Genomic DNA, 14,511 nt, shown 5'->3' with positions numbered 1-14,511 from the left:
ATTCAAGTAGGTTTTCAGTGTTTTTTTTATCTTGCCTTCATTTACTTTGACTCTCCTCTTCCTCTACATTTGTATATGTGATACAAAATTATAAATCTATTATTCCAATACGTACTTTCACTATTTATCCCTTCAAATGTTGCTCCTACAGTCATTTCACTGGACGGGCAACTGGAGAGGTTGAGAGGTGGTCCTCTATACTTCTGTACCTGCCAAGATATGCTTCTGATGAGTCATAACACCTGTGAATAAAATCTGTTTAAAGGAAAACTAAATTGTTTATAATATCATAGATTAGTAGCTGACTTTCCAAATTCCTGACATGTGGCAGGCTTTTTAGCCTAAGCTGTTGGAGGCTTTCAAATCCCAAAAGTGTTGAGGCGTGATATATTACTCACCATAAAACGCCCTTCACAATAAAAGCCATCTTCTTCTGTGTGTGAGGACAGAGGGACTTAATTTTGCTGTGCCATGAGCTCTGGTCACGTTTTTTTTCTCTCTCTCTCTCTCTCTCACACACACACACACACACACACACACACACACACACACACACACACACACACACACACACACACACACACACACGCACACACACGCACACACACACACACACACACACACACACACACACACACACACACACACACACTGTGGAGAAAGGTAGATGACAAACTGTAAATGACAGATTAGAATGTGCCATTGGATCATGTAATATAGTAATATAGCAGGGTATGTGCTTGTGTGTCTGTGTGGCACACATGAGCTTGCATGTCCAATGGCAGAAACAAACTCTTCAAACAACGTTCACACCCAATTGGCAGAATCTTACTGCAAATATATTGCACCTACATCTACTATTACTTTCCTCCACTCTTCAGTCTCTCCTTCACGCCTCTCTCACCAAGATTGATTTGAGACCTGGAAACAGTGGGAGAGAAGACTCCTCAGTCTGTTTTTTCTCGAGTGAAGAGATGAGGACTGCAGACCTCGACCTCGGCCCAAGTAAAGAGATATCATGGTTTATTCATGTCCAAAACTTTGAAAAGCAGATTCTCAGATAAATAATTCTCTAGAGGACGTCACATTTAAAAGTATATAGTGCAAAAGTACAGGTACTAAACATTTATGAGGTGTTACACCATGCTACTGACTGTTTTATAACAAAATAACCAAAATCTGCTCTTATAAATAAATATGTAGAAGAACAGACATAGGAACAATTTATATGCATAACTCACTTCATGCTATTAAATAGCTAGTTTAGATACATTTTATGCATTAAAATGATTTCAACAAAAGACATTACACCTTCTAAACACAGGAACATGAGCATATAAACCAAAAGAGCAACCTTAAAGTGTCCTCACAAAATGAGTTATTTAATATTGAGTACAATTTATTTTATAGTGTGGGCTAGAATTGGTTTATTATTTACATCCCTAAAAGTGATAAAATCTTCAGTTTGTATTCCCATCTCACTTTTCCTAATCTCATCTCTACTTTTACGTTTCATGAAACCACTTATTCACTAGTTTATAGGGAGGGTATTAAAGCTGCATATCTGGACTCTGCACACTATGAGCTTGTGACTTAGCTATTGTTCCAAAAAATGAGCTACTCTTTCGTGTTGTATAGGATTACAGTGCTGAAGAAAAAGCTCATGATTTCACATGAGGAGAGGAGCAAAAAGACCCACAGAGAGTTGGCCTGTAGCTGCAGTGAGACAAATGGCTTTCTCTTTATGTATCTGGTTGAAACACAGACTATATCTCTTAAAAACAGCAGCACTTTTGTTTTAGTTCATTGTCTAACTTGATTTCACATTCAATTATACTGTGTGAGTCACTTCTAATATGTTTTAAAGTGTATTCAAGCAGAGTTGTTACGACTCAGAGAAAGTAGTGTGTTGATAAGTTATAATGATGTACCATAGGGTGAAACAGATGTGAGAAAGTAATAGGTTTTCTAAAGAATTGACTTCAATTACGCAGCTGATCTTTAAAGTCCTCTGTTCCTGTGATATTCTCTAAACGTGCACAGAAATGAATTCTGTTTTTCTTCAGCGGCAGCAGCCTTAATTTCTGTGAGGTCTAAGCTGACCTCATCCATCACAAACAGGAGGCAGTGCTGAGAGGGAGAGAGAAAGACATAAGGTCAGAGAGAAAATTATTCGGGTAATTTGCTCAAGTTCAGTTTCACATTTCCCTGAAGGCTCACAAGAATTTCAAAATTCTCGGTATTACATTTAATCGGGGTAAAATCAGGATACTTGGATGGGGAACCATGTCACATTCAGGTTTTAATCCCTCTGAGATCACAGCTGGATCTGTCTTGTGACCTATATGTACTCAATCTTCCATGTTTTTACAATCAAAATCAGGGTAATGACACAAAGTTTATGTTAAGTATAGCACCAAAATAAACAAGTCCTCCAACCAATATGACCACATAGGTTGTTTGTTCCTACCCTCTAAAATGACCTACAGGAGCGTTTCCTAAATTAGCGCCCCATTGGATTTTGTTATAGCATTTACGCTGTGTTCTCCGATTTTAGCAATTATACTTTAGTGAGTACGTTATCAGAACCGATGGACAATGGCCAAAACTACAAACGTAAGACCCAAGTTATCCTTTAACAAAGTTATGTTGGTGATGTGTGTGCTTTAATTAGTGAGGCTTTGGGTCCGGTTCTGGTGCTGGAGGACAATGTGAGAGCCAAGGGCTTCCCCTCTGAATTTTTGGGAATGATAAGATCAACCATGTGAAGTTCATTGAGCATCGCTTAAGGAAACTTGAATTTAAAGGGATACTTCACCGATTTAGCAGTAGAAACACGGTAGTATTTTTGAATGACCGTGCTTCCTTCCCTCATGTCCCCCTGAGACCAGAGATCTCTGTATTGTGGGTCTGGAAAAAATCTTCCGATGACGTAAACAACGTTTTTTGTGTCATCGGAAGATTTTTTGCCCAGAGGCAATGGACTACAGCCAGTATTAGGAGCTACTTCCGCATGTTTTCAACCCTCCCATAGGCGGTTGGACTGTCGTCTTTAACCGAAGATTTCCGAACCAAAACGAGTGTCAGCCATCTTGAATCTTCACTACTCCCTTCTCAGCAGAAAACCTTTAGATAGATTTATTCATCCCGAAGGAAATTTTCGAACAACAATTATGTGCATTCAAGCTACCGCACGCATGTACCACCGGGATACATTGGTACAGATCGGAGAATATGCAGGACACTTTATTACAGACGGAATACTCAACACAGCTTCGCCCGCCTGCTATGGAGACCAGCAGTGTTGCTCGATGCCTCTGGCCGGTAAAGGGACATCATCTGCAGGGAACGTTGAACGAGTGTGCCGGTGGAAAGCTAACGCTAAACGGCCACCTGTTCCATCAATTCTGCTTGCAAGTGTCCGCTCATTAGACAACAAACTGGACTACATCCAACTTCAACGAAACTCCCAATGCAAGTTCAGAGACTGCCAGGGGCGCGGGAAGTAGGGGTGCTGCAGCACCCCCTGTTAGCAAACTGCGATGACAATAAAATAATCGCTTATAAATATCTCTGGTTGTTGTTTCTGTTCCACAACATTTTGTATGTCATTTTTGGGGTGTGGGATGAAGAGAGGGATAATTTTAGTAACAAGAGGGGTTTTCACCGGGGTGGAACAGCTGATCTCTTCACCGTGGAACAGCTAATCCACTTGTGCCTCTGTTTACCAGTGTCTACTGCTGGCTACGAAAGGTCTTTCTCAGATCTTCGCCGCCTGAAAACCTGGCTCCGTAACACTATCACTCAGAGTAGACTTTCACATACCACACTGCTTGACGTCCACAAAGACATTTTGGATGATCTGATATTCAGGGTCTCATGGCAGAGTTATCAGCCGAACTCCAGAGCGCAAATCTACATTTGGTGTACCAAAATCATCAGACAGGGTCTAATCTCTGCGTCTTTTTCCTGCCGCCGTGCAAGCCCAGATGGTAGCCTATATTTAGCCTAGTATGATTGTAATTTATGTATGCCTATTAAGAAACAAATAGTCTGTAACTTTTTAGAATTTGTCACATACTTCGCTGTTCGTTGTTCTGAGTTTGCTGTGCAGTACGCACCGTCAGCTCAGCTGTACTTCATGGAGGGGAGAGACAGAGGTAGAGTGGTCTGCAACCCCCCCGCCAGCACCCCTGCCGAAAATGACTTCCCGTGCATCTGGAGACTGCTGTGTTTTTGTTGTTGTGGAAACATTGCTGAACACCAGACTATCCAGCTACCAGGCCGGCTGCTCTGTCCCTGGGTAAGACTAGTCAAGGTGGGCTGCGTTAACATGGACTGCCTGGTGCAGAAATGGGGTGCTTGTATGTAGTAGCTATGTGTTAGCTGAACTTTACGGAGCATATAATGTGTGTGCACTAAATGTAGCCTGTTTCGTATGTCGTTTTTATATAATGTCGTTTTTATATATTTTAATTGTGTAACCATTTGAGCCATGGTGAAACGATGTTTCGTGTATATGGTTGAAATGACAATAAAACACACTTGAGTTGAATGCTGCCTCACTGTCTGTCTGTCTGTAAACGGTAGGTGTGGCTTGGGAGTAGACGCTAGAGCAGCGAAGCAAGTGCATTCTGGGATTTGGTGTTTTTTCTCGGCCTAGAAACCATCAATTTCTAAAAGAAATTCACATTTCTACTACATAAATGACCCAATTTAAAGATATATTCATCTTTCCAATGGTGAAATATCCCTTTAAGACCTGAAGCTCTGGCAGCGGCTGCTATGTACTTGTAATATCTTGGTAGCAGACTGTGTGTCTTCATTTCAATAATGTGAACTTTTGTGACTCTTTGGCACTCACCGTGGTTAAGGGCAGCTTCACATAGTCCAGGGGTTTCTGCACCAAAACAGGGTGATTTAATCTCAGGGAAGCGGCACAAGAGCTGCTGAGTGAGTGAGAGCAAACGTCAATGTTGGACATTATCCCGAAACAGCAGGAGGGACCAAGGGACATGTGGGGAAGGGGATGGGTGGAAAACAGAGTGAGCAATGGATAGTGCTGTCCAAACCAACAAACATTCATTTTCAGTGAGTTAGCATTTGGTGGTTATTAGTCTTGGATGTATTTCCCCTGTGGAGCCATAACAGTCTTGATTGATTTATTGTGTAATGAGGTCTTCACTGGCTGAAGGAGCAGGCCTTTGTTTTTCCTTGTTTATTTCACTTTCTTTTGTTGTTTTTGCAGTCAAAAGAAATACTCAATAGTCTAATCGCTTATCATCCTGGTGGTTTTAAATAAATAAATAAATAAAAATATACAAATAAATATTCAAACACATGGTGGTGTTCTAACCTTGCACTGCTGATTGCACTTCTACCTATGTCTTCCTGTTGTGCCAGTTATCAAATCAACAAGTTAAAATTGAGCTGTAAGTAGGCAGCTCCTCTCCCTTCGTCTGAAAATGAGCCCACTGGAAGTCGGTAAAACTCCAGAGAGAGAAAGAGAGAGAGCCCACAAAGAAATTTTTCAGGAAATGACCGGATACATTTTCCTTCCACTCTCATTACTGCTTTTAACACAGAACTGAGGCGTTAGTTAGCTTTGTCAGGAGTGGACACATGCGATCTACATTTTACAGCCGAGGTCCAAATCAGTTTTAACTGACAACATGCAAGCACAGGCAAGAGCAACAGGTCATATCTTTCTTTGTAACTGCATGACTCACTCTTTCTCTCTTTTTTAAGCAGCATACAAAAACTCAAAAGGACAAAAAGGGCAGACAAAACACACACACACACACACACACACACACACACACACACACACACACACACACACACAGAGGTCCTGTTTTTTCTCTCAGATAAGCAGCTGGATGGGTGTTTTGGTTGGCGCAGGGATTAACTGGCCTCTAACCTCGCCAGCAACCCAGCCTCCCACTGGAAACCCACCACTATAAGGTTTACATGCCAGCCATGGCACACATTCACACACAAACATGAAAGCCAGGATAGACGTAATGTAAGCCAATGATTATAAAAAAGACGGATGGTGAGACATGGACATGACTGACATGTTACTGACCACTTTGGCCGCTGACATGTTGACAAAGTCACACACAAAACTACAGACTGCATATATAGGAAATAGTCAGCGAGAAGTGAATCTGGTTATAGCAGTAGCACAGATAGTGGAGAATAAACTATCTTCGGCACATTTCTTTTTTAGCTAGCTAACACGATATACAATGACATTGAAATACATGTCCTGACAAAAGGGGAGATGAGCACTTGCAAAGTTGCTGCACTGCAGAACAAGACACCATTATACCTCTTATATGACTGATGCACTTATGTATGTTTTTTAGTTTTTTTACTAAGACATGGTCATCTACAAGTCTTCCAAAACAAGAAAGCAAGAGAAAATAAGAGAGAAAAAGAGAGAAAAAAACAGAAAGATTAAAGGGCCACTCAAATCCATTCACTACACTGGTGTAGCCTATGTGTAGCATGATAATCAGACTCAATTGTGATTTAGTTACTGCTACATTATTACTGTACTTTTTGAATTAATAAGAAAATCTGAAAACTATGATCCTTCCAATCATTACGAAGTGTATACACACATAAAGCAAAACAGATGTGGACGCAAACAGCAACAGCTGCTTTCAAGTGTTGCTCCCTTGTTGTGACCATAAGATTTTAAAGAAATGGAGCACAAAGCTGACGTTTTGCTTCTAATAACTAAAACCCATTTACAGCAGCATCTGTATTTGCTTCAGTGTCATGGACACAAAAATAACACCACCAGTGAGAAATTAAGTAAATGGAAGTGGTGAGTCTGCAAGAGAAGACCAAAAACAATCGCTCATCATCACCTTTTTCATGGAGGGCTAAGAATATGTTTTCGATTTCCACAACCTCATTGTAATAACTGCCTCAATGGGAAAAATGAGTTAGCATCAGTCTAATGAGTCATTTACAATACATGCTGTGGAAGGCTGAGAGGGAATGAGGAGTGATAGAAGTCAAAGAGATCAGAGGAGACAAGTGGGCAATTCCTCTGGGTTTAACAAATGAATTAGTTTGGCATTAAATGAGTTTGGCATTAAATGAATGAAATGACAACCAATTTCAATTTATTAAGTTCTTATTATCAGGTGTCAAGAACCAAAACCGACTTGGAGTGGATTACAGTATGAAGTAATGATACATGACACAACCAAAGACACAGCAGTGTGCTGAAACACCAAGCTGTGAGCCATGATAACATTCCCCTGTAATAAAGGTATCCTGAAGTGATTTATGAAACCAATGACAATGACAAAAAAAGATGCTATAAAAGCTAGAAATACAAGTCTGGGCAAACTAGTTAGTCATTCACCTTAGGGGAGGAAAATCAATCTAGTAGTCTGTTCTGGCAACAGCAATATTTCAACCTTCAAATCCTATCATAGAGAAAAGTGTTTGGAACGTCTTAAAGGTTTCAGGCATTGATAACTTGAAAAATGATGAATTACTGATCAAGAGGTGTGCAAGCCTTTGTCCTTCATCTGGGAACGCCAGACTCAGCAAGTTATCAGTGAGTCACTCTGAAGTGTGAGCTGACTCTTATTATAAAATGCTGTTCTGGATATGACTCAGGTTTGTTTTTGTTTCCCTCAGGTTAACGTTTGGAAGAGTAGTACATCTCTTTGCATACCACCTGCTCTCGCCGAGACTTTTATGTTGTTACATCTAATTTATACTTTTATCTATTACTGTAAATGTTTACAAGGTGATGGTTGTAATTAGAAAATTCACCATACCTGATTGTATCTCTCTGTGGGCAAACCTTAGACACATTGATGCATCTACAGAGATGAAGCTGGGAAGAGAGCCATGTTGTGTTTGATCTGAAAGTGTACATTTGTTTGAGCGTGAGTGTGTTTGTGTATGTGTGTGAGAGAGAGAGAGAGAGAGAGAGAGAGAGAGAGAAAACCTGGAATCATTTCAGACAGGAATGGCCTGATGGGACAACACAGCATGAGGTCTTGGCCAAGGGAAACAAACAGTGAGCCAGCAAGTGAACACATGTCCTGTATTTTTCAGTGCAGTGACAAGTTTACTCCATTACCACTCTGCCCACTTTCCTACTACAATTGTCTGAGCGGATTAACTGGACATTCGGGGCACGCGCTTGTAGAACAACTGCCTAGAATTAAACAAATGGAAAGTGCTGTCATTTAACCAAAATAGTAACGAGCGCAGGACTATTTGCCTCACAGAAGGCCTTGTAATAAGGTCCAGAAAACTTAGATTATCATTAGCATCTTTAAAGGTACAGGTTCAGAACGAAAGAAGTAAAAAAAATCCATTGATTATACAAAGTTATTTGGCTGAACAGCAGCCTGGCAGACACTGCAGAACCCCATGCAGAACAAGGGGCTTACATTTCTGCACAACTTTATCATGGCACAAATTGCTAAATGGTGTTATTCTAAATGTCTTTCAAAATTCAATCCGTACTGGCAAAAATGTTGCAAGGTTGCCAAAACACATACAGACTAAATGGCTCCATAGAGTTAAAGCAACTGACATTGGTTGGGCCTGCTGACTTGAGGCGTTTCTGAGTTTCTTTAGTTTATGGTTCATTTGGCAGGAATGAAATATTTAGATTCCTTTGATGTAGTTGCCTATAGGTTGAAAAGTTTATTGAAATGCCTGCTGAATTCATAGCAGATTGAGTTGCTTTAATTTTGACATGATTTCAGCTTCTGGATGGTTCAACGATGAACACTGTTTTTTTGAGTAAACTAAAAACAATGCTATAGGTTTCTGAGAATAAAAAAAACAGGTAGCGTGTTAACATTTAAAAATCTTTTGTCATTATAGGCAAATGTACCTTTTAAACTTATTGTAGTTACATGTTTCAACAAGTGATTCTTTCAACCTCAGGATTTTCAAATGTGCATGAACTTCTTTGTACCGCGTTTTATATCTCTGAGATGCCCTTTTTCATACTCCGTCCTGAATGTGCCAGCCCAATTTCCATTGTTTGTATAAAAGAAGTTAACTCTTACAGTAAGTGACTCACTGTAACACTAACTACTAACTAACTAATCTTGTTTCAGCATGTTAAATAAACTGCAACTTACTTTATACCTTTGTCTCTGTCTTTTCCTGCCCCACAAAGCATGCATGGTTCAGGTAAGTTATATTCTGCTGAGGTCAATGTGGTGACTGTGTAACATTAAATTCCTTTTATTCACAGATATTCCAAATCCACACAAGGTGATCATAGAGTAAAAAGTGAAGATGTTTTTTGTACAAGACTTTCCTCAGCACTCTCCTCCTATAGCAGTGTCCTCACAGTGAAAACCACCAGCTGTTTGAATGTGTTGTTTTATTATGGTAAAATGCATTTTAAGTAAATTGTATTGGGATTGATATTAAAACAGTTGTTCCTCACATGAGGAGTCCCCTTTTTCCCCTCAGTCTGACGCCCCTGCAGGCAACACAGAGGTAATGTTTGAGAAACACTGAGATCTAAGAAACTTCACAAATCATGTGTTGGCAAACCAGTTCAAGGTTGAAGGTTATATAAGAACTCTTGATAAAGCTGGTAGGAACTTCAATGCCTGTCAAGCATCCAGACAGCTGGAGACTTTAGTGTTTCCTCCGTCTGTCTGCCTCAGACATGATGTAGGTAAGATCTTGTTGTGAGACTGATCTACAGCTGCCTGTGGCTGCTAGAAGCCCAGCCTTTCCTCCCACCCAAACATCATAACTCGCTGTTCTGTGAAATCACTGTTTTGACCCTGTAGTCATAAAATTGTTGCTTTCATGTCTTGTCCAATAATACTGCTGACCTGCTGATTTACTGCTCTGTAATGGGTATCAGATTGAGAATGTAAAGTAGGTTAAGACAACATTGTATTGAAATACAGTCATGGTATTATACACATATATTTTTATGGTATCTGGTTACTAAATATGTGACATTTATGTAGAGGGAAAAGCAGGGCAAATGTTTTCGAGTCTGTAATTGAGACAAAATTTTCTTTTTGAAATGAAAAGGAAACTCCTACATTTAATCATTCTATATTCCTTGGCTTAGGCTGTGTTATGTTAACCCAAATAACCCTAATCAATGTGAGACAAAACCATACTATAAATGCCAGGGTAAAAGCCCTGCGTGATGGCAATGTGGAAGGCAAATTGCCGGTGTGTTTTAAATGTGTTTGGCATTAGTGTTGCTCTCTAACTCCTTTAATCACGATAATGAAAAGTCCCTCAGAGAAAAGTGTTTAAATGATGGGATGACACTCAAGGCATGAATGCATCCCCATGGCCTGTCCACACACGCATGTTCAGTCACACTCACATGAAAGACACTGCCATTGATTCCACTGTATAGAAATTGAGTGATTTTACTAGAGTAAACAATGAATTACCTGTACTCACTTGTGGGAAAGAAACACAGAAACTGGAGAATGGAAAGAGCTTTCATTGACATCTCCTAGATTATGACTGCATTTCAAGGGTAAATGAGCAGGTTATAGCTTACCCTTTGCCCCCAGTGGAACATGTAAGGGTTAGTAAGTAAGTAAGTTTGGTAAGGTAAGTTTGAATGAGCTTAAGATGTTGCTCTTGTTTACATGACAATAAAGACAATGATGGCCTCAAAAGTGTCAACTCAGAAATCGGTCCTGCATACATTTCTATACAGAACTGCAATTCCAGTCCGATCATTGATCAATCAAAAGTTTATTCAGTGTTGGAAAGTAACTAATACATTTACCAAGGAGCTGTAAAGGTCTGATCCTGGCATCAGCATTGTGTAGGTTCCGTTTTACAAAATCATGTTTGACAGGGAAATGCTGCACATTTACTCCCCAGTCAAATTACAGAATAAGGGTTTCCATTCAAAACATGTAGTAAGCTCACAAAAATAGGACAAAACAACAGTAACAGTAGTTCATTTAAGAATAAGGTCTCAAATAACAATATTGAGGTATGTCAAGGTCACTTTATCTGGCCTGTGAAACCTTGATGCACTCACAGAGCTACATTTCTCCAATAGCCTCTTCTTCTGAGATTAGTTTTTTTCATTTTTGCAAAAAGCAGAGATTCAGTTGGTCAATCTTGCTGAATTGCTGACATAATAAAGGTCAATATCAAGAGATAAAGAGTGGAGACTTGGGATGCACAGAATTTTTTCTCTCCCAATATCAATTCTGACAAAACTCTGCCGATGCAGAGTACTGATCCGATACCAGTGCTTTTAAAACTTTAAAATGAGTAAACTTCACTGACATTTGTTGGTGCGTGACAGAGTGAATGTAATGGTCGAAACACTGAATTTTATAATGACTAGATCAATAAAGACAGAATAAAAGCAGTGAACATGTGAATAGACTGAGGCGATGTGAACGAGATAACAGAGAGACTTATGGTTCCCTCCCTTCTGTTTCATCTTAAAAAAGCCTGTGAGTAATACTATCAAGAGGAGGCAGCAGTAAGAAAATCTCAGTGAGCCTATACTCTGCCCTGGCCTGGTTCTCAGGGGCTGACATGTTCATACTGCTCCATTGTCTCGCATAACCTTGTACAGTGGGATCCGGTGATAAGTGCCAGAAGGAGAGTGGCAGCAGGGATAAACAAATCACAATTCACCTTGGAGGAACAAGAAAATAAACATCCAAAGCAGTTTCTAATTGAAATTAAAAAGCTGTATGCTTTGGCGCTGTTTGTTGCATAAGCTTAATTTTGTGGTGCTCCACTAATCCGCAAAGGAGAAACATGTCTTTTTTGGTTACTCCCTCCACAGACATCAGGGTCATATACAGAACAGTGCTGGGAAGATCAACTTTCTTGTTTATGGACAGTTGGGCATTATGGATGATGATTTCTGACACAATGAATGGTGGTTTTGCAAAACCACTTTGCTGGTCTGGATAAATCCTTGGTTGTAAAAAGTGAAATGGTGATGTTTTCCTGAGCTAAAGACAGCACTGACTGTTCTACTGAGAGCAAAATTCACAGTTGAGGAATTATTATTATGTGAACTCATAGAAATAAAATGTATTGAAAGTAATGATAATTTGGCAAGAAAATTATAATTATACATAATTATTATTGACTGGTGAATACAGTGATGTTTTTAATTTTCTGGTGTTGCAACTTCACAAAACTACAATGAGCTGAAGTCAGGGCTTTTCTGATCTCTGTACTCAGCACTTCAACCTGCTTCTTCCCAGTTTGACTTTTAATTGTTTCTCATCTGGTTTATGTTGGTTTACAGTTTGCCAAAAAAATTGGCACACTGCAAAGTGCTGTCAGTGAGACACACCATGTGGTGTGTGATGTTGCTGTTATGGGTTGAAAAATGAATTATAAGGAGTTATGACGGGTTGATTGCCATTCAAATAAGTAGACACAGCTTTGAGCACATGCACGCACACACACACACACACACACACACACACACACACACACACACACACACACACACACTTGGTTGGGGTAAGTCCCTAGTGTCTCACTGATAGAGAATAATAGCCCTTAAGATCCCCGACTGTCTTTCACTTCTTGCACTCTGTCATTTGAACTCAGTGACACTCCATTAGCATTCCAGCTCTTGCTCTCTCTTAGTGTTGCCAAACTTAAATCCTCAGGTTTGTGTTTAAGAGGGGGCTGGCTCAGACATGAATGTAACCTGCAGGCGTCTGTGTGCTTAGGTTTATAAAAGCAAGCCCATCACTGTTTTAAAGTCACAATTGGTATAGCTCTAGTTGGCTGGTGGGAGGCTTTGCCACCATACCATTACACGTTTGTTTCATCACAAGTTTCATTAAAGCGATGGTATTTTGATTTGAGAAACGAAACATTCATGGGCGCAGAAGAAGGAAAAAAAACTTGAAGGAATAAACAAATAATAATCACGAAAGCGATAAAAGCAGTAAGCTGATCAATTAAGCAAAAACAAGAGTTGCTGTGTTGCGTGTGTGTGTGTGTGTTTGCGTGTGTGTCTCACATCTGTTTACTTTGTGTGTGGTGCAGCTCACTACATCAAACATTGAAAACATGCTTTAGTAATGAGAAAGCTCTGTTTGCACAATAAATAACCCTTGAACCCCTCACATACACTTTACCTCCACTGTCACATAACCTCACTAGCCAAAAATGTCATGACCGTGGCCACATACCTGCAACAAAACCCAGTGTGACATGGATGTATGATTTCTGGCATGTACATATTTGCTTGTAAAGCTCATAAATGGTGTCATTTTCAGTGTTTAGTTGCTCGGAGCTGGTAGGATGTCAGAGCTCAAACAGGGATGATCTAACTTTGTATTGTACTGGTTAAAGGTCATTAGATGTTAATGAGGATGAATGTACTGAATGAACTGTGGTTTCCCAATATGTCATTTGGAAATGGGACATCATGTTTCAACATGGATTAACAACAAATAATAAAAGGGTCAGTTTACTCAATTTACCTCCAATGGTGTTTATCCATGCTCACAGTTTGAACAATTCAGCAGCTACGTTTCTTTCCACAAACAATGTCCTCGTTATTTTGGATAATCCCCAGACCTCTTTGTCGACAGTGGTAGAAAGTAGTTCCAATGAAAACTGTCTACTGCTAAGTGCTGACCAGTTTGCCCTAACCAAGAAATATTTCATTGCTGTAAGCAAACAAAATTCCATTAACGTCTGCTGTATTGGGTCGGCAGCAAAAATCTCATAACTTTAGCAGATAAACCAAAATGATCTGCATTGCTAGACACCGGCTGGGGTTAGTGAATACATATTGCATGCCTTTCTTTGTGATTATAGTGAAATGGCACTTTTAACTAGGGATGTCCAGATCCGATCAGGTGATCGGAAATCTGGCCCGATCACGTGGTTTCAGACTCGATCGGAATCAGACGTTACCTAGACGTTATCAGACGTTATCAGGACTCGGATATATATGTATATATATTCTCATTATTTTTTAACACATCTATAGTTATGCGGTGGCACAGAGTTAGACCCTTTTGACTCCACACAGAAACAGCAACGCGTGCGGCATGACATCACTTTGTTGCAGAGACGCTATTGGTTAAATGCCGGCAAAGTAGAACACGGAAGCAGCTTGAAGCGGAAAGTGCGAGTATGTCTGCGGTCTGGAGGTATTATAAAGTTGAATTATTATAGAAGTAACGGATCGGGACTCGGTATCGGTAGATACTCAAAATCAAATTACTCGGACTCGAGGGCAAAAAAACCTGATCGGGACATCCCTACTTTTAACCCTCGTCTGAGGGCATTTTTAGACATCTTCTTAAATTCTTCTGATAAAGGTATTTGCGTATAACCTGATCCCCATGTGTTTTGTATCAACATGTTCAGAACAAACTCAGCTTTCTATGTAGCCATGCCAAAAATTGTTCCAGAGCAATGTATAAAGGGATAATTTGGCCCTAAAGCAGAAATATTTCTCAAATCTCTTGTGAAAACATTTGGTGCTTGAAATGA

General features: G+C 39.9%; 1 long non-coding RNA gene across 1 annotated transcript; it reads right to left on the bottom strand.

Moving 5' to 3' along the window:
- Nucleotides 1-603: 603 nt before the first annotated feature.
- On the bottom strand, nucleotides 604-7,913 carry LOC116037131. Its single transcript, XR_004101793.2, has 3 exons — nucleotides 7,812-7,913; nucleotides 4,865-4,949; nucleotides 604-2,130 (listed from the first exon to the last, which is right to left on the bottom strand). It is a non-coding gene; the product is annotated as an uncharacterized LOC116037131 (long non-coding RNA).
- Between the last annotated feature and the right edge of the window lie 6,598 nt (nucleotides 7,914-14,511).

Source organism: Sander lucioperca, chromosome 13 (genome assembly GCF_008315115.2).
Source record: "Sander lucioperca isolate FBNREF2018 chromosome 13, SLUC_FBN_1.2, whole genome shotgun sequence".
NCBI classification, from domain to species: Eukaryota; Metazoa; Chordata; class Actinopteri; order Perciformes; family Percidae; genus Sander; species Sander lucioperca.
The sequence above is the reverse complement of the archived record's forward strand: the minus strand, read 5'-3'. Positions and strand labels throughout refer to the sequence as shown.